The sequence below is a fragment of the Aphelocoma coerulescens genome, chromosome 9 (genome assembly GCF_041296385.1).
Source record: "Aphelocoma coerulescens isolate FSJ_1873_10779 chromosome 9, UR_Acoe_1.0, whole genome shotgun sequence".
Taxonomy (NCBI): domain Eukaryota; kingdom Metazoa; phylum Chordata; class Aves; order Passeriformes; family Corvidae; genus Aphelocoma; species Aphelocoma coerulescens.
Genome location: NC_091023.1, coordinates 8,614,366 through 8,639,638, shown reverse-complemented (window position 1 = coordinate 8,639,638; position 25,273 = coordinate 8,614,366). Strand labels below are relative to the sequence as shown.

General features: G+C 39.9%; 1 long non-coding RNA gene across 6 annotated transcripts in view; it reads left to right on the top strand.

The window, feature by feature from the left end:
• Window positions 1-17,163: 17,163 nt before the first annotated feature.
• The window catches only part of LOC138114887 (uncharacterized), a 36,840-nt gene continuing 28,730 nt past the window's right edge, over window positions 17,164-25,273 (top strand). For 3 of the 6 annotated variants that reach the window (XR_011152863.1, XR_011152864.1, XR_011152860.1), the window contains exons 1-2: window positions 17,370-17,450; window positions 17,623-17,754. This is a non-coding gene — a long non-coding RNA (uncharacterized lncRNA). Of the gene's footprint in view, window positions 17,451-17,622; window positions 17,755-25,273 lie in introns of all 6 variants that reach the window. The other 3 variants (XR_011152861.1, XR_011152862.1, XR_011152865.1) reach the window with 3 other exon arrangements.

Here is a 25,273-nt window from a genome sequence, read left to right as displayed (position 1 = left end):
ATATAAATAAACCTGGCAAGTACAGGTACCAAGATCAGTGTGACCTTTCACAACTTGAAATGCAGTTTTGTCCTTAACTTTGATCTACACTGATGTAGTGTTATTAATAATAATCATGAGATTGTCTTTGTCTTCAAGAGAGGTGTTAAAACAATATGTTTTTATAGCATCTCATTTGGTGGTTTCTGATTTTTTTTGATAGGGTTCAGCTATGAAGTTTCGCTTAAAAGCAGAGGTAAGAAATTGTTTTGAAATCTGACCTTCAAATACAGTTACAACTGGGATTTTGAAGAAAAACACCCAAAACAGCGAATATTTTGATAAAATTGTGTGCTGACAATGTTATACTGTCTGATCAGCCCATGCATTTTTAAACAGTTAATAATATGGAAGTATTATGCAGCAGTAGTGTTTAGATACTTGATATGAATATCCACTTGAGCAAAATGGAGCCCATCTGGTTATTTCATGTGAGTTTTCAAAGTTCAGTCATAATTATGAGCCTCAGCTGGGTTTAAAATCCTGACTTGTAGGTGAACTGTGTCATATCTCTTATGAATTTTTATTCCACTCAGAAACCATGGGATACCAAATATGTCCTTTTTTCCAAACTCTTTCACTGAGTCTGAGGTACAATTGTCTACAGAAATTCCCATATAACAACGTGATTAAAAAAAAAAAAAATGGAATGACCTGGTATCTTCCAAGTTTTTATAACCTAAAAGTGGTTTGTAACTTGTAGAAAATAGGGGATAATTCAAGAAAATATTGACATATTTTATTTTCATGGCTGTTTTCATCATCCCTTAGCTGTGACATTAGCTGCTGTCACATGATACTTGAATGAAGGCTTCCCCTCAGCAGTCCAAGGAACTCTCCACATATCCACATGGAGGTCACTCACGTAGCTTACCTGGGAATGAAAAATCCACTTGGGAAAAGAACAGCATCCTAAGAGCTGCAAATAAGATATTTGAGCAGAGTGACATTCCATTGACATCATCAAATATAGCCGAACTCTGAGCATATTTATTGCTGGATTGGTCCCTAAGGGGGAAAAAAATTGTCAGAGAAGGTGGATAATGTGGTACTGACAAAGGGGATGAGTTATGAGCTGTCCTTCATAACATTTCATTTCTACAAGCTCTTCTTTTGCAATTGCGGCAGTCAGTTGGTTTTGGGTTTGGTTTTTTCTTCATCCTTTAAAAAACCTCAACAGCCCCACATCCCCAACCAGAAACCAAAACAACAACAAAACAAAAAAAAAGCCCAAATCTGAAACACACAGAAGAGCTGGTTTTACCTCACTATTCTCTAAAAGCTCTGCCCTGGCTCTAACTTCCAGCTCCCTCCATACCAAGTTCTCTGTCCCTCCATTCTAGTAGGTTTTGAAGAGTGGGCAGATACAAAGTGCAGTCTACAGAGTCACTTGGTTGATATCATTTGGCTCTGTCACACCAGGGCTGCTTTAGTTCACCTGAGAAGTCCTATATTTTCCAGGGGAAAAAAAAGAAAAAAAAAAAAAAAAAGGTTTTGATTTCATTCTTGGAAGATCAGTGTAGGCTTGAAGAGATTTTACCCTATATCATGGCTGTCCTTAAAGCCCTAAAGCAAACTTTATGTAGTGCAGTAGCAGTTTCACCTACTTGGTTGCCCTGAAAGAGAATTAGGTTATACATTTCTGTTAGGTGAATGAGACATGTCTGAAACACTGATGTTTTGTGAAGATGTTTTGTGAAGGAAAAATAAAAAGGTCAATCACCTATGGAACAGTGATGGCCTTAGAAGCAGTGTTTTTTAAAGTACCGCAGTGGTTTTCACTCTTTTCCTTACTTATTTCCCATAGTTTCTCTTCTTTTTAGTAAGTGTGTGGCCTTTCCTATTTTCTACAGCAACAATACTTCAAAAGAGATACTTTTCACCTAGGAATGGTTAAACATTTTACAAATACCTTAAATGTCATAACATTGCTTGTCAGATTGAGGCAGATATTTATGGAGATTGCATTAAACGTATCTCCTGTTTATCTAGCATAACATTATGCTATTTTGCACCTGCTTATTTCCTTCTGAGCAGAAGAGACAGTTCATTCATTGTTCAAGATGGACAAACCTATTGAGGATGAAATTCTTCAATTCCTCAATATTCAACATTCTTCAGCTTCATTTGTGAGTAATTTTTAAGATGAGAAGAATCTTCTCAATTTCAGCCTGCTCTTCTCTTGCTTCCAGAGGCCCAGGAAGAAACAAAATCAAGGTATTTCTTTTGGGGAATGTCACATTTTGGAAAATATCTTGGGGAAAGTTGTTTCAGAATTTTAATTCTGCAGAAATTTTCAGCTTTAACTTTTTTGGTGAGCCATATGAACTCTTTTGGTGTAGTTAAAATCTAGTGTCCAATCAGGTCTTATTTCTGTCACAGGTTCTCATGGAAGCTTTCAGCATAGTGCTGAGAATCATCGGAATGTACATGCTTAAAGGGGTTAAGATTCTGCTGATAGCCTTAATTCTGGCATTGCTTGACTTTTTTTTTTTTTTTTTTTTAAGCATGACCTTACAAAATTTCTCCAGTATTGTTGCTGTATCTGTAATTATAGAGAGCCCTTGATTATATTCTATGAACGTCTTGGTTTCTGTAATTTGTACTCCATTCCCACCTTTCCAGAGCTTTCTGTTACCTGCAGAGCTCCCATGGAACTTCCCTCTCAGCAGAATACACCAATCCTTAACCTGGAAGGCAAAGGGAGGTCAGCCACGGGAGTAATTGTATTTTCAGGGTGGGAGGTGGGGAGGGGAAGAGCGGAGCTCCTGGCTGCTGCTGAGGAGGCTGGTTGGGCAGACCTGTGAGTGGGTGACAAGCTCACTGGTGTGAGGCACAGCAGAACACCTTCTTCCTGGCCAACTTCATTGCTGTGACCCTTTTTCCCCACCAGCAGCATATTTCCAGGAAATGTGAATGGGTAAACCATATCCCAGCATCTGAGGAGATGCAGTAGATGTCAGGGTATCTTGGGTGTTATTTTCAGCAGAACTTTGAAATCTGAGGGTGAGGATCATATGGGATCTGTCAAGAATCTGCCCATGACTCAGATCATCTCTGTCCCAGCAGATATCTGCCAGATGACACCCAGAACTGAGAGTCATGTGTGCTCTGTGCATGAGCTACTTTGTGGGTACTTGTAGACAGATTTTTTCGATCATAAGACTGATTCAATCAAAACATTACAAGTTCCTAAATAGCCTCAAACAATAATAGCTATATGTAAAGCAGGACAATTATCAGATGGATTTTCAAGACATGCTGACAGTCTTCTCACTGATACTTTTTAATTTTCAGCCCTGAGGTCATATTTTGTCTGTATGTTTTGCTGAGTGCCTTATAAGAACTCTATAAATAAAAAGTTATAACCATGTGTTTGCATTTTCCTTGATTAAAATGCGATGTAAATGTATTTAAAATGACATGCAAATGATATGAAGGCTCCAGGCATATTTTTTCCAGCAAGACCCTCTGCATTGTAAAGGTTGTTAACAAAGCAAGAAATTAAAAAAAAGGGAGACGGGGAAAAAAAAAAAGGAGAAAAAATCAAGTCATTACTGGAAGCAAGAGGGCAATGAAGGAGATATTTTACAGTTGTAAAATGGATTTAGAAAGAGGAGGCAAGACATGTTGGTACAGAGTTCACTCATTTCTGGTGACTATCGTGAAGAATTAACAATATCCCTGGGTCTTTTGCTAAGGCTTGTTTCAGAAACCCATACTACAGTGTACACTGTATTTTCTACTGGTTAGAGTTTATGTATTAGGATGGAATTAGCTAAAATATCTTTCTGAAACATCAGACTTAGTATTGAAGGAATTTATGGTTTCAATGTTTTCTTGTCTGGAGTTTGACATATCATAATTTGGTGGCACATGAAACTGTGCTAGGAAACTTTATGATACAATTTTGACTCGGGTTATAAAATAAGAGACAAAAATGTGCCTTAAAAATGTGGTACAGTATTCACAGGTCTGTTTTCACGATGGGATGAGTACAAACTCTGTTAGCATGGGGTTTAGCATTTCCAAGCTCTGCACCTTCTGCTTTATTGATGTCATACTTGGGTTCTTTTTGAAACCATGTTTTCTTGTTTTCTGTTCTCTGTGTGTGCATGCACGTATAAGGATGTGTGTATGCATATGCATGTCAGTGTGAACAACATGAAATGACTCTTCTTGAATCTCTAAACAATGGAAAACTGGATATTGCTGAATTACAGCCTTTAGACAATTCCTTACTGGATTTATATCTCCATATAAAAACATGGTAGCATGAGATTCTGGGGTTCATTCTGCATGCTCTACACCTGCTCGTTTAGTTTAACTGCCTTTAGAGATGCCTTTGGTCACTGACTTGGCATAAATAAGGCATCAGGATCATAATAGCCAGTTTTGCAATACTTTGCTGGAGGGAGAAATGGGGGCTGTAACTGAAATTGTCTAAAAGCACTTCCTTGTTAACAAAGAAGTCAAAACTTACTTAAGCCTTCCTAGCTGGCACAGAAAATTCTCAGCCACTTAATACCTGCTGAAGGAGTGTAAGTCTAAGTCAATTGTGGATAAGACAGCTCAAGGTCAGAATAAAATACTTTATCAGGTAGCTTTGTTTAAGCAAGAACAGAACTGTAATCCTGATTTTAAATTTTGCATATTCGTTTATCTCATCACCAAGCTAAATATCTGTCATTGCAGCAGGCTGTGAGTTTAGGAAAAGAAACAACTTTCCTTGGGCTGGAAGATTTAGAAGGGGAAGATGTGACCTTTGAGATATCTTTCTTTTTGTCCACAACAAAAAGCTCAGCAGTTCTGAGATGCAACAGCGTAAGTCAGATGTAACGTGCTGCAGAGCTGATCAAGTTCTGTGGCAACTGGATGCACAAGTTAAAAGCTGACTAGGCAGATACTGCTCCCAAGGCAGTTAATTGTTTCCAGCAGCTTTTCTTTGATTTGCTCTTTTTTAAGAACATTCTTCCTGGGTGAGAGAAAAGCCAATGCAAATATGCATAATGAGTATTGCTTTAGGTTTCATTCAGGACACAGGGCATCCCTAACAGTATGTGAAAACTCCAGACATTTCCTACAGCTCAGACTGAACTGGAGTAAGAGCTGGCTTTAGACAAGAATAAATAAACCCCCATGAGAGAAAGCCAGGTTATGTGGCAGGTACCTTCTTGGGTCAGTCACCACTAAAATGAGAGAGATTAGGAGAAATTCCCTTTATGATTTAGCATGGTATTCTATTTCTCCCCTGAACACTATCTTGATTAAATTAACTGGGGAAAACGTGCCAAGGTCTTTAAGATGTATAAAATAAGGTACGCCAATAAAGTCAAAAGGTATGTTAGTAAAGTTCAACATGTTTGTACTAATAAAAGCAGTGATTCAAGAAACTCACACTTCTGCAGCCTTTGAATGAGAGAACTTGTTCACTAGGTGTGAGTGAGTCACATTGCATGCATGTCCAGGCATTTCAGGGTTTTATGTGCATGAGGCTAATGTTGTCAGAGTGCTACTGAGCTTATAAGGAATGTAGGGCGAAAGAAAATTCCTTACCAAGCCTTGTATGTTTTTGAGAGGAACTGAAATATGTAGAGGAATTCATCAAATATGACCAGTATATTTAAATTGCTTGCAGTGATAACAGAACGAGATATTAATAACAGATAAAGGGGTTCTTAGTTACATACTTAGAAGCTTATTTAAAGAGCCTAGATTAGATCATAGATCAACACAGCCTCTCTGGAAAAAGCACTCATCTTACACATCGGGCTGCACACTGCAGCACTTAACTGAGACTTCAGTGAGATAAAGCTATTTGGCTTTTAAGCCAACCTTGAGATGACTTTCCCTTAAAAAAAGCCAAACCGCTTTGATTATGTATTTGGTTTGCATGCTAAATAAGCTGCTCAGCTAAAAATGTACCCCTGCAAGGAGCTTATGTCATCTCCCCCCCAAATGTGTGACAGAGAGTGAAAGACAGGCAAGGCAGAAGAGGCAATATAAGAACCCAAGTTTTAATTTCTGTCAGAATGAACTGGCAAATTTGCATTAAGTTATCTAATGCCTAAAAGACAAAGGCTTTAGCTTTTAGATGACAAATCTGACAGCTGGAGACCAGATCTACAGGTAACATGATCATGTGCAGTTTGGGGAACTTTGTTGATTCTGTGCTGATTCACACCTGTTCCAATGCTCATATGCAAACCTCATGACCTTTCTGCTCATTTAAAAAAAGACAGCAAAGTCAGGAATGAAACCTATGGCACCTGAGATTGAATCTTTCACCCCATTCCCACTGTACACCTTCAAAACCAGGTGCAGACCTGGCTGTCGTGGGCCATGAGCTGGATCTCCAGAGATCCATGTACAGCGGAGGTGCTGGCTGCCCCTGTGTCCGCAGCCAGCACACGTGGAAGAGTAACAGGTACAATGGATGTGCACTCCTTCCTGCCCTCTTTTAAACGGTGTGCCCACCAGATAAATTCAGGCACTGTCAGAGTTGACACCTTTCTCAGGAATTAACAGGAGGCAAAGATCTGAAATGCCAGATTCACAGTAAATTCTCTCAGCTTTTCATTAGTTCTCTGGTTGTAGGAACTTACCCCAGGAGATGTTTAAGGGCCTTTCTATTGTTCTAAGGAACTTGTTGGAGTAATTTAAATAGATAGGAACACCATGTACTCTGGATGGGAGGTGAAGGAACCATGATAAGGCTATTATTTTACTCGAAGTTGGAGGGTGAGAAATAGGGAGTGTTTAAATTTAGAATGAACAGCTCTGTCCAAAGGCTGTGGAGACTAGGGCAGTTTTCAACGGCTTATTCTTTTTTTGTTTGTTTGTTTTTGTAATCTCCTCAACTAAACAGGGATCAGAAATGGAAAAGGAAACCTCAACAATGCAGCCAAACCCCTGGGGAAGCAAGACTGATTAATGAACAATTTTATGGCTCATTTGTAAAAAGGGAAACTCTAGCAGAGTACTCTGTTTACTTTGTCTGTACGATTCATATCAGCATTTCTGGGAAAAAATGAAAAGATGTTTGGATATCTTGAACACCTTGGGAAAACAAGCAAATAGCTTATGGACATCTGCCATGAAGAGTACAAACTACTGGAGGATTTATTACAAACTTTGCATGTACTGAAATGGTCAGGCTCCAGCAGATTTTCCTTTAGCCTCATATTCTTCCTATCAATTTATTTCTGAAGGTTAGTTTGGAGTTTAGGGGTGAGTTTCCATCTAAGAGAGGCAGTGTTTGCAGACCTACATCCAGCCAGACCTACAGACCTGCAACTGGTTTGGGGAGCTCAATGACACTTTGGAGTCTCTCTGTATCTCTTTGTGTGTTTGATCTACCATGGTTTGATTTGCTGCACTGCTGACCAAGTCTGTAATTAGAACAGCAGCAACAGGCAATTATACATTTCTGGACCTCAGTAAATTAGTTTAAGAGGCTCTGGTTTCTTTTTTCTGAAGTTTTGATTCAGAATTACCTATTTCAAATTCCCTGTCTCTCCCCCCCCCAAAAAAAGAAGAAAAAAAAAAAAAACAAAAATACCAAACAAAACAAACAAACAAACAAAAAAAACAAATGGGAAGAGCTAGATTAGCCTCTTCCAAATTGTACACAGATTGGCTGTCTTTGGCACTGAATTGACAGGACTTGGACTGTTGGATTGTTTTCAGATGTGTTATGGCTATCATGAGATGTCAACTGACTGGGAATCACACACTGGGAAGAGTAAAAGGTGCAAGACAAAAATCAGAAATGAAGAAGAGGTATTATACAAGGAGGGGTGAGCTGGGAGAATATTGGTAGAAATGAAGTGCCAAATACCTCCTAGATTTTGCCAAAAATAACAAGCAAATTATGTAAACTACAGAGGAGCATAGGCTCTTTAAAATACACAAGCATGCATTACATACGTGTGCTGAGGCTCAAGACAGTGCAAGTGCTTTGGAGCGAAAAGCTATGCTGAAAACTTTTCTGTTTAACATCACCACCTCCTGAATCATGGACATTAATGTTAGTTTAATGCTACACTTGTAAGCCATGAGATTTGTTTCTCTTTTTGTATGTATATCTGAGTTATAGTCACTTTGATGAAAAGTTGCAGAGAGCCTCAAGGCAAAGGTGAAACCTGAAGTAAAATACATTCTTAGTAAAGGTACACAGAAACCTGACTCTGTGGCTCCCTCTGTTTTTGATAGATTCTAACTGTGATTGGCATGTTTTCACTGAATATCTGAGGTTGGAAGAGAAGTCCAGAGACTCTCTAATTCAACTTCTCTGCTCAAAGCAGTATAATCTGCAGCAGGTTGCCCATATGTAATCAGGATTTGGTTATCTCCAGAATGGAAGCTCCACAACCTCTCTGGGCAGCCTGTTGTACTGGTTGCCCCCTGCCCCAGAAAATTGTTCTCTTATGTTTGAATGGAATCTTCTTCTATTCAGTGTGGGCCCATTGCCTGCTGTCCTGCCACCTCTTACTGGATATTACCAAGAAGAACCTGGCTCTATCTACTTAATCCCTCCCACCAGGCATTTATTTTTATTTGCCCTCCCTGCCCCAACCCCCCTACTATGTTCCCCCAAACCTTTGTCTTCTCCAGACTGAACCACCACAATCTTCTCAGACTCTCCTTCTCAGTCAGATGCTGCAAGGCCTTATAATCTTTGTAGCCTTTTGCTGGACACGCTCCTGTGTCTCCCTGGCTCCAGTCCTGGAGGGCTCAGCACTGGACACAGCGCCCCAGATATGGGCAGGCACTGTTTATCCTACTGCAGCTAAGGATGCTGCTGCCTTCCTTGCTGTAGAGGTAAACTGCTGACTTATGGTCACCTTGGTGTCTAGTAGGAGCCGCAGGGCTTTTTCTAAAAACCTGCTTTGCAGCCAGTTGGTCCCTGGGTTATTCTGGTGCAGGAGAATTTTGCTCCCCAGGGACAGGACTTTTTACTCTCCACTGTTGAACTTCATGAGATCCTTGTTGGCCCATTTCTCCAGCCTGTCCTTGTGCCTCTCTATGGCAGCACAGCCAGTGTGCACACATCACCTGCACACCTTAATCAGAAGGTGCCCTCTGTCCCACCACACAGGTCATTTATGAAGATATTAAACACTGGGGGCCCCAGCTCTGCCCTCAGCCATGCAAACACCACCAGTGACCAGCCTCCAGCTGCACTTTGAGTCACTGGTCACAGCTCTGAGCCAGGCAGAGCAGTTTATTTCCAGCCCATCTCTCTGTCCCTTTCTCTAGTCCATATTTCATGGGTTATCTGTGTGGATATTATGGGAGACTGTCAAAAGCTTTTTCATAAGCCAAGGTAAACAATATCCACTGCTCTTCCTTCCTTCTCTGCTCTAGCCATATGATAATGGAATGCTGTCAGGTTGGTCAGGAATTATTTCCCTTTCATAAATCCATCTGGTTTCATTAGGGGGTATAGCTGCATTTTGGAAAGAAAACCAGGGAAAGAAAGGAGGTGAGGTTAAATCAGGAAGCTTCACATGTAATGTTACATTTTGTCATATTGGATTCTCTACCCTAAGCTCAAAATAGCAGTGTCATACATAGACTCTCATATGATAACATCCTATCCTAAGAGGGTCTAAGGTATGTGTTAGCTCTGATTTTGTATCTAGCTCAACTGAGAGCTTATACCTGACTGGCGGATTTCCATATTGTGCTTTATTTCAGAGTGTTAAATGAACACCATCACTGATATGTCCTAAGTGTCTGCCTCTCCTGCCCTTTCATGACCTATGGTGTCCTTTGCCCCTTCAGTTTTGGGGCTGCCTTACTAATGAATACCTGTAGTATTTGCTTTCTTGTGAGGCCACCTTATCTCGCCAGACCTCTACACTTTCCATTTAGCCTAATTTTGTATATGTTTGAACAGTGAATTCTTTAGTCTCTTGGCAGACAATGTAATTGGTTAATTGAGCTTTGTTACTCTTTCATGCAACAATCACAGTTGCCTTTGAGGGATTGTCCTTGCCTGTTGTACAGTCTTGTACTTTGTGGAGATTTTGGCACTGATAAAATGCTTTTGGCCAGACTGGATGTGTGTTATTTACTCCTGTTTCTTCAGAGACAATTATTCTAAGGTTGACTGTAGCATCAAACAAATATCCAAACCTACAAATGCTTCTGATCAGCTTTTAGCTGTCTGACAATGCTGGGCTTATGTGCATGTTATTGGGAACGAGCTATTGAGCTCTGGAGGGGATTCAGAGCCAAAAGTCGGCAGCCTAACTGGGTTGGCCAGAGAACAGGAGCTGAGCATTTCTCCATTCAGCACTGTGTGCTGTGAGTGCCTGTGAAAAGCTGGCCCTCCATATTTCCACGGGCATTTTAATGCCTTGGGGTGCTATTTCTCAGAAGAAAATAACAGGAAATCTGTGCTTCTCATCATCTTTCAGTTGCTAGATATTGGAAGTATCTTGAGGACAAGATCTCCTGTTGTTTCTTCCTCATAAGGGACTTTTTGAGGAAAACACTATCTTGGAAAAATATGGGTCCATGCACCACCGCAGCTATTGAAATAATTCATGTTAAGAAGGTTTCTTGTGGGATGCAGTATGTAAGGCTTGTTGAGCAAGATCCCTTCTGGGTGGCCATTGTTCATCTCCCAGTGTTTTCATGACACATTTCCTACTGCAAAGAGTAATTAAGGGCCTTCACCACAGAGGTTCAGGAAGAGTGGAAGGAGGTACTGCCTGAACAATGATATGGCCGACACTTTTGTTCCTATCACTTTCCTGATAAGTTCAAGCTGTTAAACTCCAGCAAACCAATCAGTAGAACAATTTACTACCTCTGTGTCATTTTAAGTGGGCTGTCTGGCTGGAGCAGGATGTATTCAAATGAAAGTTAACAAAGTATGTTTTCTTTTGAGGATTTGTCTGCTATAAAGAGCCTGAAGGGAACTCTTCAATGGGCATTCTCATCCCGTTACAGCTGAAATATCCATTGTACCTCCCACAGCTTCAATAAGTGCAGTTATTTTCATTTCCAGCACATTTAGAAACAAACGATGTTGAATCTACTTTATTGGATGGGAGAGGTTCATAAAGAAAAGGCAAAGGGCTTGCATTTTTAAAATATTTGGCCTTCAGATATCCTCTTCTTTCCAGATCCTTTAAGCCGTGCTCAGGTGACCCTTACAGGCTGAGCAGAAAAACCCTGCTGGGAGAGAGAGGGGCCCAGAGCTGCCGCAGCCTCCCTTGTGGTCCCTGCTGATCAGTGTCTGCTCTTATTCCACAAAGAGACTGGACTGTCTTGGCAGGGAAAGCTTCATGGGATCAGGTATAATCCCCTGAGGAAAACAATTGTATACAATAAGAACTTGAAAGCATGAAAGGAAAAGATTTTCAACTCCTCTAAGCAGAGCTTTATTGATAAAAACTGCATCTGCCACTTTTCCCTAGTTAGTTTTCTATTATGTGAAAAACTGTAGGAAAGCAAGGCTCATGCCATTCATAAATGAGTTTGTCGTGTAATTGAAAAATAAAATAAAGTATTTGGCTGCAAACCGGATATAAGCTTGACGATTGAGTGCAAGGTATTTGTTTTCTTGTGCAGACTTCTCATATTTTCTCCTCCCCTTACTCCAACCCGTCTGTAGAAATGTTTTCTTTTCTTGTTACCTCAAAGCCTGAATGTTGTAGATTCTGGGTGAAAGACTTAATTCAAATCCTTTTCTCTCATCCTTCTGTAGAAATTCAAGACTTGTTGGTTCAGAGAATGTGGGTTCTTCTTGTATTTTCTCTTTTTTTCCTTTCAGGATGATCATGTTGTTTAATTTTAAATCTCAGTGTTAGCTAACTGGCATGATGGTGGAATACCTTTTTACCTTTTGTGTGACTGCAGCAGCTTGTTTCCTCTGTTAGAGAATTTAGAAACCAAACAAGATACAAGTTTATGTTTTTTTTCTCTTTGCTGATGAGAGAGCCCTTGAGGACATTTTTAAGTGCTAGTTTGCAGGATAGCCAAACCCTGCAGGTAAATGTTGCCCATAATAAAGGAACATTGTACATGTGCCATATGTACCTGAAGTGTCTTTCTGTGCGACTGGGATGCCAACAGGAATTTGCCAGACACCACACAGAACTGCAGCTGAGAAAAAAAGGCACTAAACCGATCCTTTGTCTGCTCTGACTAACTTGGAACTAACTTTATAGACCTTAATTCTCTTTCCCTCACAGCTCTTAGCCTGCTGTGCACAAGCAGAAAAAAGGCTGCTGCCTGGGCTGCTGTCCACCATGCAGGTGATGGGCAGAGCCAAACTGTGGTTCTTGCCCCCATTTGGGGTAAGCCCTTGTACACTGCTTAGAGTTTTTGGGCAGCATTGAAGCCTGGGGGTCCTTAATGTTAGGTCATGTGTCTGCCTGACCTTTAGTCAAGCTATAATTTTTAACCCCCTGTGTAGATTCTCCTGGTTAAATTATTGGGCTTTTCAAATCTCCCTAGAAGGTAGAAAATAAAGCTGCATTTTGTCTCTCTCCAGCTACTGAAGCTCAAGCTTTACATCTATTCTACATTCTTGTAGTCTTAAAATCCTACCTGTTTCCAAGGAGTCTAAATGAGTCTCAAGTGCAATTAAGCTATTCTATTTAATCTCAGCTGTGAAGAGAGGGTTCAGAAAGAACGATGTTTTTGACATCTGTCTCTTGCACAATCACCTTCCAGTGCCAGCAGAAGAAATCCATTACCCTGTCTGATTAGAGAGTGATTTTAACTAGCAGAGTTATAGGGTGATACCAGCTATAGTGACAGATATATATCCTGGAATGTTTTCCCAATCCTGCTGTGTTTATAAAAGGGATACAATCAAGACAATGTTATTTTTTTATAGCCACATTTCTGGGAGGAATAAAATCCTATTCTTCCCACAAGTAATATTTTGATGTACACATTTAAATGATGTTGAAATTACACCTATTAACTGCTAAAAGTAATAGATGCACATTAGTATCACAAAAAGAAAATACTACAACAGGTAAGAACTGAAATAGAGCTGGGGAATTTAACATCATCAATGTATGATTTGTCATGTTGGGGTTTTTTTTATTGATTCTTTGTGATAAAAGAAGTTACCAGCTTTTTAGAGAAACAATACAGAACAAGATTATATCCTGTCATGTTGGTGATACCTGTTCAAAATCAGAGACAAATGAAACTTAGATTTAAATTTACTATTTAATCTAAATAGTGTTATTTAATTTAAATAAACTAATAAACTAAACTAGTAAATAAACTAATATTTAATTTAAATAAATTAGTAAGCCCACATATTTTAACTATGAACCAGTTCTGAAAACTGGGGAACTGTAAAAACACATGAGCTTCAGTAAGCCATGGTCAAGTAACTATGACTTTGTGATGAGTCAAACCAAAGTTTCAAATCCAGCCATTCCTGGGCACTGGAACATATAAAATAGGAATTTGGCAATGGATCTGTGGCTTGGTTCTGTATCTCAAATAAAGGAGAAACCCCTTTCCCCAAAACAAAACGCACTTGGGAAAAATGTAGAAGTTATAAGGGAAAAAACTTGCAGAGGACATCAAGAGTTGTTTAAGTGTGCTAGTCCTCAACCATATTACCAGATAGAACATTTGGGTGTCAGTGTGCTTACCTGAGGGTCTAATGTCCCTCTCATGTGCACAGGTGTATATCTGACATATGCTTAAGGTGGAGGCAGTGATGTCACCTAACCGGGCTGTCACATTTGTCTCACACGCCTTTACATTCAGACTTTGCCGTATGAAGAAGAAAAGTGTTTTGATTGTTGGTAAAGAAGGTAAAAAGGGAGAGACTTTGGTCACTGTGGTGTGAAAATTCCTCATTGGTATTTAGGTATGGTGACCTAGGTAAAAGGTGTCCTAAGGATGCCTTGGAAAATGGACTTCCAGGTGACTTCTGCTCCAAGGGTTATTAATCAGCTGTCTGTGGTTTTAGCTGACTATCACCATAAAATTGGCTGGCACCTGATCAAAAAATACACCAGGGACTTTTAACTTCCAAAACAATACCTGATAAGTCTGTTGCAATACTTAGTAATTTAGGCTGTTCTGCAGCTGAATCTTTCCTGAAACCCTAAGAAGGATGGTAAGACTTCCTAAAGTACTCAAATTGCACATGCACACTTAAAGTCAGCTGATCTTTCATGAAAATACTATGATAATGTTTGATTAGCTTTACATCTTTCAAGTATTATAAGAGTGCATAATTGCTTGTTTTCCTTGAGTGTCAGAAGCAGCCTTTTAAAAAGGGAAATTTAGTAGAAAATTTAGCAGGAAAGCTTTTAAACTTAGTGGAGCAAGGAGGCCAAACTCACCTTTTTGTACAAGAATATGCTGTTGATATATTTCCTGGCTCTTCCCAGCCTAAACAACATTTAAGATCAAATCTGGAGTGCTCTGCAACAAATATAATGAAGCTTAGGGCCTCAGAAGGTAAAGTATTGGTCTCAGGAGGAAAGGGCTGTACAGTACAGCTTGTTCTTCCCTGAATTCTGCTAAAAGCTGGCTAAAAGCGGGATTTGAGGGATTCCTTGTTAAATAATAGAAATGTTGTTTTGTAACTGATGACTTCTCCTGCCTTTCCTCTTCTCTGAAATGGGCTGAAGCCAATAAAAGGATTCCTGTCACCTCAAATGAGTTTGGGATTGTGCCATATCAGCAAAGCATGGGAAACAAAGGCAGTCTGTGTCTGGCACTCAGGAATGAGGAAGAGACACCTATAATGTGGGTCTTGTTCTGTCGTAGTTTTCATATCCTTTTCATACACTCATTCTTTATTTCCATGCAACTCATTGCATATCACTAAAGGCAGCTGCAGTTGTGCAAAGATGGCAGGAAAACGGGAGGAATTAGTCCCCCAAACCGGTAAATATGGATCAGGGCAGAGCAGAATCAGAGAAGGTTGGAAGCATTGTTTATGCTAAAAAGGCCATTTGCTGGTGTAAGTTGTACTTCCCATTGTCAGGTGGCAGGGAGCCCAGCGCCTGGCTGGCTGCAGCCCCGGTAAAAACAGTGCTGCACAGAAGGTGGATGGGCTCCCTGCTGCACTGAGGGCAGAGCTATCTGCTGCCTACAGCCAGCATGGAAACGGCACAACCCCCCAGGGACCACATTCACGGGGTAACTTCAACATTCACCAAAACCCTTTTTTCAGACCCAGCTGCCGACTTCTGAGTCTGCCCTTATGTTCCTTTTAAAGAGACTGGCTGTGTTCAACAAGGTGAATCTCACTATTCCCTTCACCCTCCTGGTTTGTACGTGCTCTGTGTTAAATTCACTGTGAGCAGGTTTCCTGTTCACTTGGTAAATCCTGGGCTGTGAGCACTGCTTGGCCAATTAATTTTTGTGGTACCTGGGGAGCAACAAAGCCTGAGAAATCATGTTTTTCTTTCTTCAATTACATTAATTGTGGTAGCAAGGACGAGGTAGGAATCACTAAAATAATTTGATCCAAAGTTGTTTTGGCAGAGTGCTTCTGTGATGAACTGCACTGCGTTTACTACTGATTTGGGATGATATGGGGCCACAAAGAGCTGCAAATAAATGAGGAGTTGGAGCAAACAGGTGAGTCGGGCTTCCTTTATGTGCCATAAGGACAAAGAGGGGCAGTTTCACACTGAGTATCCATCGTGGAGAATCAGCCTCCCAGAACTGCTGTCATTAAGAAGCATTGTTGAATGAAGGATCATTTAAAACAGCTGGACAAGGAAGGAGGCAGTCTACTCCAGTCAGTCAGCAAGTGCAGAGGACAGCAGGAGAGCAACAGAATTAGTTAGAAAGTCTGCCATTAATGATATTTTTTACTAGTAATTTTATTAGAGGAAAGGCCTTTTATTATTATTGTTTTTTCATTAGAAATAATAGTGCTTGTGTGTGAGGCATATTTATATATTGTTCTCTAGGACTAGATTTGCTCACAGAGTCTAAAATAACACGTTGTGCTGTACCTTATATGTTTGGGGCTTTCAATTGCATTTTGTTGTCACCTCAGTGAAGTGTTTCTTCTTTGGAAAACTGACAAATCTGTGTCATTAACCTACACAGTAAATAGTTTGACTTTTCTAGATCTAGGACTGGGTTTTAGAAGGGAAAGAAGAATGTTGCATGTGACTTTTTTTTGTTTGTTTGCTAGTTAGTTTTGGGGGTTTGATTTTTGTTGTTTTAGGTTAGTGGGTTTTTGCCCGTTTGTGTGTTTTTGGTTTTTTGTTTCCTTTTGTTATTGTATTTGTTTGCTTTGTTCTGTTTTGTTTTTGTTTTTTGTTCAAATACTGCTTCAGGTGTCATTTTGGCAGAATAAAAGGTGCCAAGTTAAGAAAAATAAGAAAATCTGTGAAGTCCTGTAGAGAATTCCTGTAGGATTAAAACAGTTATAACAGTCTCCTTCCTCTTACATTCATGCATTTGGCCTCACAAACACACATTACTAGCACTGCCCAGTTTTTGAGCAAATGTGCTTTGCTGAAGTTTTGCAAATGACTGCTGCACTCTTTGAAATGGCTGCTCCAAATGCAGGTGTCTGCCATGCAGGACTTCGCCAGCTGCGTCGGTAAATGCTCTGCCTTGCTGCAGCCTGCAAGCTGCTTTACATTGCATGAGAGAAGTCAAAAAGTCAATTAATATGCTGACCAAGACAAAATAGTTCTTTGCACCTATAGTCAATCCCAGTGTGGACTCTCTTATGAGAAAATTATTAATAATAAGTATGTTGTAGGCCTCATGTCATCTCTCTAGGAGATACTTAATCCTACAAGTTGGATCAAGAATCTAATTTACTTTTAATCAGATGGGATATAGCTTTGTGTATGAGGAAATACTGCTTAATCTTTTGCATTCTGGTGGGGAGGCTGGGAGTCCAAAAGCCATTGTGATTTGAGGACTCATTCAGTGCTGGTAGAAGTGAATAAATTCAGTATTCCAGGGACTTAGTGTGACTCCCGTGGTTTCCTTTGCCTGTCCTTTTAGAAAGTGTTTCGCTGAGATGCTCAGAAACAATCCGGGGAGGGTGAGCTGAGTGAGAGGGAGCATTAACGGGTCACAAGGCAGCTGCTGGTGTAATGACTGCGTTGTTTGTGTTACAGACTGGCAGCTCGGCACTACCGCAGGTGCAGCTTCAGGTGTGAAGGCCCTGCATGTGCAGGATCTGTGCACGGCCATCCCAGACACACCTGTGCCTGTGCATTTGCAGCTCCAGAGCCTTTGCTGCACTCAGCTGGATCTCAGTTGCCATTTAGTGCAGCTGCACCCGGAGGAGCCATGAGGACATCAGGGGCGTACATGACATTCAGAATGAAAGAGGACTCCAGGTATGTGAGGCTGCTGCTGATTAACCTCAGCTCAGGTTTTCCTCCATGGTTCAACGTGCAGCTCAGCAACTGTGTTTGGTAAAAAGCAAATTGAAATAAATTTCTGTGTATCTTCTTCCCTCCAAAGATTAAGATGTGATTTTGCACTAAACACCAAAAAGCAAACTGGGATAGATTCTGAGCCCTGACACCTTCGTATAAAGTAAATTTAGGCTGAGCACTATAACTTATTTTGTCTTTTTGCTCTAAGATCAGTAGGAGAACAGGATTTGGCCCATTAAACTTCATTTGCAATGTATGGAAGCTGTTAAAATTCTACTTTTAAAAAGCTAGCTGCAATCTGTCATTTAATTTGAAGAGTCCCTGCAGCACTGAGATTCAGGTAAGAACCAATTAATGATAATGTTATTAATGAACTTTTCCAAATGCACATTTCATTTAGCTATAACAAGTTAGTTATCTCGGATACAATGAATATCAAATTAGCTATCCAACTGGAAGAGAGAGTAATGAATTAGATAAATAACTAAATATATAATACTTTAACCTTAATATGAGAGTTTAAAAGTAAAGACTAACTGGTCATCCTGGGCAGATCATGTTCAAATAAACACTACCTACAGAATTAGGTTAAATACCAGTCCAGGTTTTTTTATATCAGTAGCAGTCTAAAGTAATGAAAGAATCATGTTTCCTGTAGGGAACATGCCCAGGTGTAGACTGGAGGAAAATGCTGCCTTCACTTTCTTTGTTAATGCTGGGCATGCTTGTAAGATAGAGGTTTTTGTCAGGATACATGTGCTGTATCAAAAACGTTCCAGCAATATAACAGAAATTACACTGAATGGCTAAAGAATAGCCTGTGTATTTTATTATTTCACTCATAGCCCAATTTGATGGAAGTGAATCCTCTCTTTCCTGTGAAATTATTTTTAATGAGCTTAATATAATTCCTTCTCTACATACAGCTATTTGTTCATAACCCTGGCCAGTGAATAAGAGAAAATTATGTATTCTTTGAATCATACCAGGCACAGCTATTTTCCAGCTTCTCAAGGGCATATTTATATTAATCCTAACAGCAGCCAGGCACAAAGTCTGAGTGACAAAGCAGGCTCAAAGTGTCCTTTGTGTGTTAGGACCACTCACCCATATAAGCTGGGTCTGGTCATGGCAACACTCAGAAAAGACTGGACACTACGGCAAAAGTTGTGTAAGCAAGAAGACAGAATCATTTCCATGGATAACCTTGAAAAAAGGACAGGAGGAGAGTTGAAGAGAGAAAATAGGGCTCTTTAACCCCTGAAAGGTCAGCCATTACAGCAGAAATGAAAGAAGGGGATGCTATGGAGGGCATGGCATGTATCTCACACAGCAGTCACGCATCCCTGCCTCTCTGCTGAGGTGTCGCATATTCAGCTGAGCTCTGGATATACTACAGACATCAGTAGATGTCTCAGCAGTGCCCAGGAAACACATTCCCACATTGCCTCCTCTGATGGATCAAGGCCAGAGAGAACTGTCTGCTGTGTCTGTGGCACTCAAAGTGGCAGCACAAGGTGAGGGGCTCACGTCTGCATTTCTCTCTTCCCATTCCACTCAGCAGCTCAGCCCTCAGAAACCTGTAAACTTCCTCTCCTGCCAAGTGAACTTTACCCCTCCACAAATAGCAGCAATCCTTATGGCTTTGTGCTGCCGGTCTCCATCTATGTCTTACTTCTCACTCAGTTTCTGCATCTTTGTGACACCTAAAAGTGCTTAGCCCTGCTCCGCGCCCAACCCCAGCTAAGACCTGTGATACTGCTAGTCGGTCATAATTTAGATTTATAGAAAAAGCAAAATGAACTTGGAAACCTGCAAATAATCTTGTTTCTTGATGTGAGAAAGCTATCACACAGTGAAGGAAAGCATGACAGCTGATTAGATGATTGGCATACAGCTGTTAATTGAAATCAGCTGTTCTGTGGCAGGCAGTGCTTTAAGGGAATTCCCACTCTGTTGGTTCCTGAACAATGCATGAGCTTGAGTTGGTATATAACTGATATCTAACCTATATCTAACCTGCCCTTTCTGGGCCTTGGTTTTCCATACCTAAAATGGGGACAGTAGCTCTTTCCTGCATCAGAGAATTGTTGAAAGAAAAGAGTGCATAGCACTTTGGATTCAAAACAAGTAGAATTGTAACCAGACTTATAGTATAAGAAGTAATCATAGAATACTTACCAATAGATTTCCTTTTAGAAAAGCAGCAGAACAAATAGAGATTTAACAGATATGGTTTAACAAAAGAATATTTAATTCTCTCAGTTGGCTGTTTTCCATTACAGGCTAAACAGGTACAATTCAGAAAAATTCCAGTGACTTGTATGAAGAAAAAGAATCATTATCTGAGAATCTGATTGGTCCTCCAGTATAGATTTTATATCGTTTTTAGGGCCTACATGAAAGAAATGAGACTAATAAATAGCTTCCTATTATGTTAACTTTGAAACATAAAAGTTGGTGTAAAGTTTGTTTGTAACAGTAATTAAGAGAGGCAATGAGGAATATTCTTATCTAAATACTTATTACTGAAATGCATCAACAAATCACTGTCTTAAATGTAATGCAGTAGGTGGGTCACTAGCCTTTGCAATCGCCTCTGTGAACAAGCTCTGCAGGAGGTGTAATCCATAGCGAAAATAGGAAAAGTGTTCTCAGATGTTGAGTTTGTGGCTTATAGGGAAATCATCGTGCTTGGTCCAAATTTACACTCTGACACAGCCCCTTATACTGAGACTGGGAAGAGACCCCTGTTTGCACTTTGTGAGGATACACAAGAAAAAAAGGAAAAGTGGTTTGGAAAGGCCTACTGTGTGGCTTCTAAGAAATGATAAAAATGTGCAGAAGGCAGGAACAGAAGGATCTTGGTTAATCTAAAGCAAACTTGTGCTGGGAACATCTCAAGAACTGTCTCTGGGTGTAATGGTTTTGGATCCAAGTCTGGCGAAGGGCTAGTCTGGGTTGTCTCTCCTGAAGTGGTAAGCAGAAGTCCAAAGCACAGGAGAGAGAGAACTGTTCTGGTGCAGGAGCGAGGAAGGAAGTCGGAAATACCTGAAAACAAATGTCTTGGTGGACTCTTAAATCTCATATTCATTGCATTCATATTGTTTTCACAAATTCAAAGACTGAATGTGGGAGGCTCATAGAGTGATCAGGGTTTTGCTTTTCTGTCCTTGTTTGCTTTCTCTTGATTATAAATGACCAAGCCACTTCCATTCTCTTTGAAATGAAAATTTTTTCTGTCAAAACAGACAACAATGCTCCTTTTTATGCCACAGATAAGCTTTCCTCTCTGTATCAATATCAACTCAATAGGGATTCATGCTTTAAAACAAGGAACCCCTTGAAAATGTACCTGCAATAAATAGCAAAATACCATCCCTTTGTTTTCAGCTAAAACACCATAATTGTTCTGGTTGCAACTTAAGAACAGCTTTCCTTGGATGAAGATAATTAAATTTCACTAATTGTTATGAACACTGCTATGCTTTAGTGAGTTTCTGCTCAACAAAATAGCTGGGAACAAGTAAGAAAAGACCTGAAGGGGAAGATAGTTAATGGTGGGTTTCAGGTACTGAAAAATGCCTCTATCACTTGGAAACAAAACCCGAGCAAAATGTCTGGTAAACAGCATCAGTGGAGGAGGGCATGAAGCAAAGCGAAGGACTGGCTCAGTGGACTGGCTACTGCCAATTGAATGGTTTCATGCACTGTCTACCTCAGGTAATGAGGTCTGGCTAAGCCTTTAGGCCCTGGGCAACCATTAGAAAAGACAAATATAGCTGGTAGGGAAAGAGAAAATTCCTCTGGGACATCTTTGATTTAAACAGAATCAGATGGCACGCTGCCATGTCAATGGTCTTTCATAGAATGCAAATAGATCTGTCTAATGGAGAGAAAATGCACATCATTCATTTTAGACTATAATTAGGTTTTAATTTAATCAAATATTGGTACCAAAGCAGGCCTTGGAGAAAGATTCTGATATTAAAGCCTTCAAAGCTCCTTTGGAGAACTCTAAATGGTTTGTGTGGTAGTAAATCAACTTGCAAAGTGGTGACTATACAATGTGCATATCTTAGCTCTATCACAGTCTATTATAAAACTTAAAACAGGGAACAAGTGGAATGCAGTCCTTTTATGAAAGAAAACACTGAGTAATACTGTGAGTCACTCTGTCTCAGGGAGACAAGCTTTTTGAACATTGGCTTTTAGAAGAGTAGTAAAGGAACTACCAAGGAGAGTGTGCAATTAAAGGTAAATTTAATCTGCATTTAGGGGCTAGAGTATATGGTATAGAATTATTAGTAAATAATGTTTAATTGCAAAGCAAGGGAAGCAAATATGAAATTAATAATGGCTCTATAATTTTTCATTATTGTGGTCTTGTCCATGTGAGCAGATTTACATAGTCCTATGTTCCACTCTGGCTGGACTTTGGAAAAGGAAGAGATGCTTTCAGGTTATGTTGGATAATCTCCAAAATTATTTTCATCCCTGGCAATGTCCTGTCTTGCTCCTTAGGTACTGCTACCCTGTCAAGCAGGCTGTAGCGGAACACAATGAAGCTGGAACAGTTTCTGTGGAAAACAGTCATCACTTCTAGATCTCATTTCCATTTCTAGAGTGCAGCCTGGGTTTCCTGGCTAGAGTGTCTCCCATCTTAACTAGAAGTTGGTGTGTAAAGAACTCAGTGTTTTCTAATAGCTGCTTGATTGTGAAAGATGGAGATTTGGTTCTGGGCTCATGGAAATGAATGAAAAAAACATTCTGCACTGGATTTTTCAGCATATATTAAGTGTAGAACATGGAGAAAATCATTATATTCATTTCATGCTTAATTTTCAATTTAACATCCAAACTATAACTAGTATTATATAATCTGTATTATTTGATTTTGTAGTTAAGATTAAAAATGCACATAGTCAGTTATGCATTTTAAATGATTCAAGCTCCCTTTAAATACAATATTTTTTTTTATGGTGGACAGAAAAAGCTTCTTTTACATTGAGTTTAGGAAAGAAGAGAGGGTAAAAAAAATCCTGTATTCTCTGGAAACTGTGCAGAAAAGTAGCACTTTTTGATGAAGAGAATGGTGGGTATTTTTTACCTTGGCTTATGAAAAAGCTTTTGACAATCTCCCATAATATCCAAACAGATAACCCATGAAATATGGACTAGAGAAAGGGACAGGGAGATGGGCTGGAAATAAACTGCTCTGCCTGGCTCAGAGCTGTGACCAGTGACTCAAAGTGCAGCTGGAGGCTGGTCACTGGTGGTGTTTGCATGGCTGAGGGCAGAGCTGGGGCCCCCAGTGTTTAATATCTTCATAAATGACCTGTGTGGTGGGACAGAGGGCACCTTCTCCAGTGTGCAGGTGATACACAGCTGGAGTGGCTGATTTTTGTACTTCCTGTAATCTTGAAATAATTTTGAACCGTGGCAGGGTGTTTCATTACAGAAGAGGTGTTCTTCATAAATAAATGCATAAAAACTGCAGCAAATGAGGACTACTGTGAAACTTCATCATTGTGTCCAGGCCTCAGTTTAGGAACTTGTTCTTGCAGTGCCCACTGATTTCAAGAGAAAGCTTTAGCAGGCCAGGAAGACAGACTGTAAAAGAATTTACAGGAGGATGGATCTGAAAGTAAAACAAAACAAACTTCACCTATAAAAAGAATAAATTTGTTTTTCATTGCTGACAAAAGCTCATTGACTGAACAGTCTGTTTGTAGCTCCTGCTTGTGCTAAATTGTGACTAAGCAGTTTGCCTGCAAGAGGTGTCAATTTAGCATCATCTGGGGTAATGTGCTTACTTAAATACCTTCTGAGAAATTAGGAGATAGTTTTAGGAGATCATTAGTCTGTCGCTGTCCCCAGCAGAAATGTTGCAGGCTCAGTTTTTCAGAGACTGTTAGGAGTTAATTTCCTGCCCTGTGTTGTTTTCTGCAAATTGTGGCTTATGAGGGCATGGGCTTTTACTGTAATCACAGCAAAAGTTAACATCTTAAATTAAGATAAACAAAGTTTGGTTGCTAGGAAGAGAACCAGTCAAGCAGGAAATGCCAAGCAAAACAACATTCTTTGGGCACCTGATACAAATGATTCTCCAAGCAGCCTGTTGGGTCCTGCTGGCTGGGGTTTCCCTAAACTTTCTCCAGACACCCAGTGAAGGGAGAGTGATCCTGGCTGAGGTGTAACAATTCTCATCCTGTATAGAGCACACATCTCAAACGTTATGTTTATTTTACATGGGTGTCACTCTTAGCATGCTCTGAAGACAAGGCAGTCCTGAGGCTTGCCCACTGCACTTGGGCTCTCTGGGAACTCCCAGCAACTGCAGTGTGAAATGGGACTGTTTCCATTTGAAAAAAAATGTGGTGTACCATTTCTAATGTGGCCTTCCAGTTTGTTCTGAAAAGTTGGTTCTACTATTGCCCACATTGAAGCATGTGGGATGCAAAAAGGATCTTGAACTACTTAGCTGCATTCTTACACGATAAAAATTGTTATGATTTCCTTTAAATGCATGTCCCCCTGATATCAATCAATGGAGAGGTGAGGCAGGGGTGTTGCTAATTTTTATGGAATTATGAATTTGTATGCGTAGAATCAGGGTTATTGTTTCCATTAATAGTAGATCTGTGAGATTGTTACTAATACTGATTGCTTCTGATGGGCAAAACACCTTATTGAAAGAGGCATTAAAAGCAGTTGTAATCTAGTTTACTCTACTTGCAAAATTTTAGTCTGATGCCATGTTGATTTCTTTGCTGCTAATGTGATTAAAATGACTTTCCCTTGCTGGTCATCATATTAGTGATGGTGATCTCTCCTTCAATTAGATAAAAGGAGTAATAAGCAGAATGCCAATAGAGCCGCCACCCAATAGAAACAAGATCTCTACAGTAATGCTGATGCTTCACCTAAAGATCATCACTGAGGCTCCTCAGAGCCTTTACTCTGCAGGCATAACCTTGAGGCTGCCACAACTGCAATGTGAATGTTCACTTGGGATCTGGCCTCATGAGGTTATCAATGTCTCACAGTCCAACATGGCCAGCCCATCTGGTGGCCTATGCTTACTGATGGGCAGGGATGAGGTTTGGAATCTTGTGTGAAATAGTTTCTATTTTTACGTATTTTTTTGTTTCTGTAGGCTGCACTTCTTCAATGATTAGCTACCATGGGAACTGACTTCACAAAATCCCTGACCAAGGTGTAGCTGGGGACACTCCTGTCCTTCTATTTCTTCAACCTTGCCTTCCCCTACCACCCTCACCTGACCAAACAGAGATGCATTTGTAATGGAAGACCTTAAATTTCACATTAAATTCCCAGGGCTTAAGTAGAAATCTTTCTTGTTCCCCCTTCTTATATTTTACATATATTTTAATTCCTGAAGCTTCAGATCAACATATTTTTTTCTTTAATAAACACTTAAGTTTACAGCCTTTAATATTTTTTTTTATTTAAAACCACAAAGAAATGTATAACCTTTTATGAATTCAAATTAAAAATGAAGTGTGATGGAAATGATTTACAGTCACTGGAGCTTAACAGGGGAAATATACAACTCTTTTGCAGTACATCATATTCAAGCAAGCTGTAATGTAACATTATTCATATGAAGAAAATGTAGCTTCAGTTTGAAATATTTGTTGTAGCAGAACTTCACTCACCTGCAAATTATTTATTCTTTAAAAAGAAAAGAAAACATGTGAAGCACACACTATTGTATCCACAAGAAAAATGGATATATTTAGAAAAATCCTGCAGTAAATTATCTTTGTATTTTTTACCTTTTTCCTTCAACCACTTTCATCTTTCCTGAGCTCAGCTTCCCCTGCTCTTTCAGT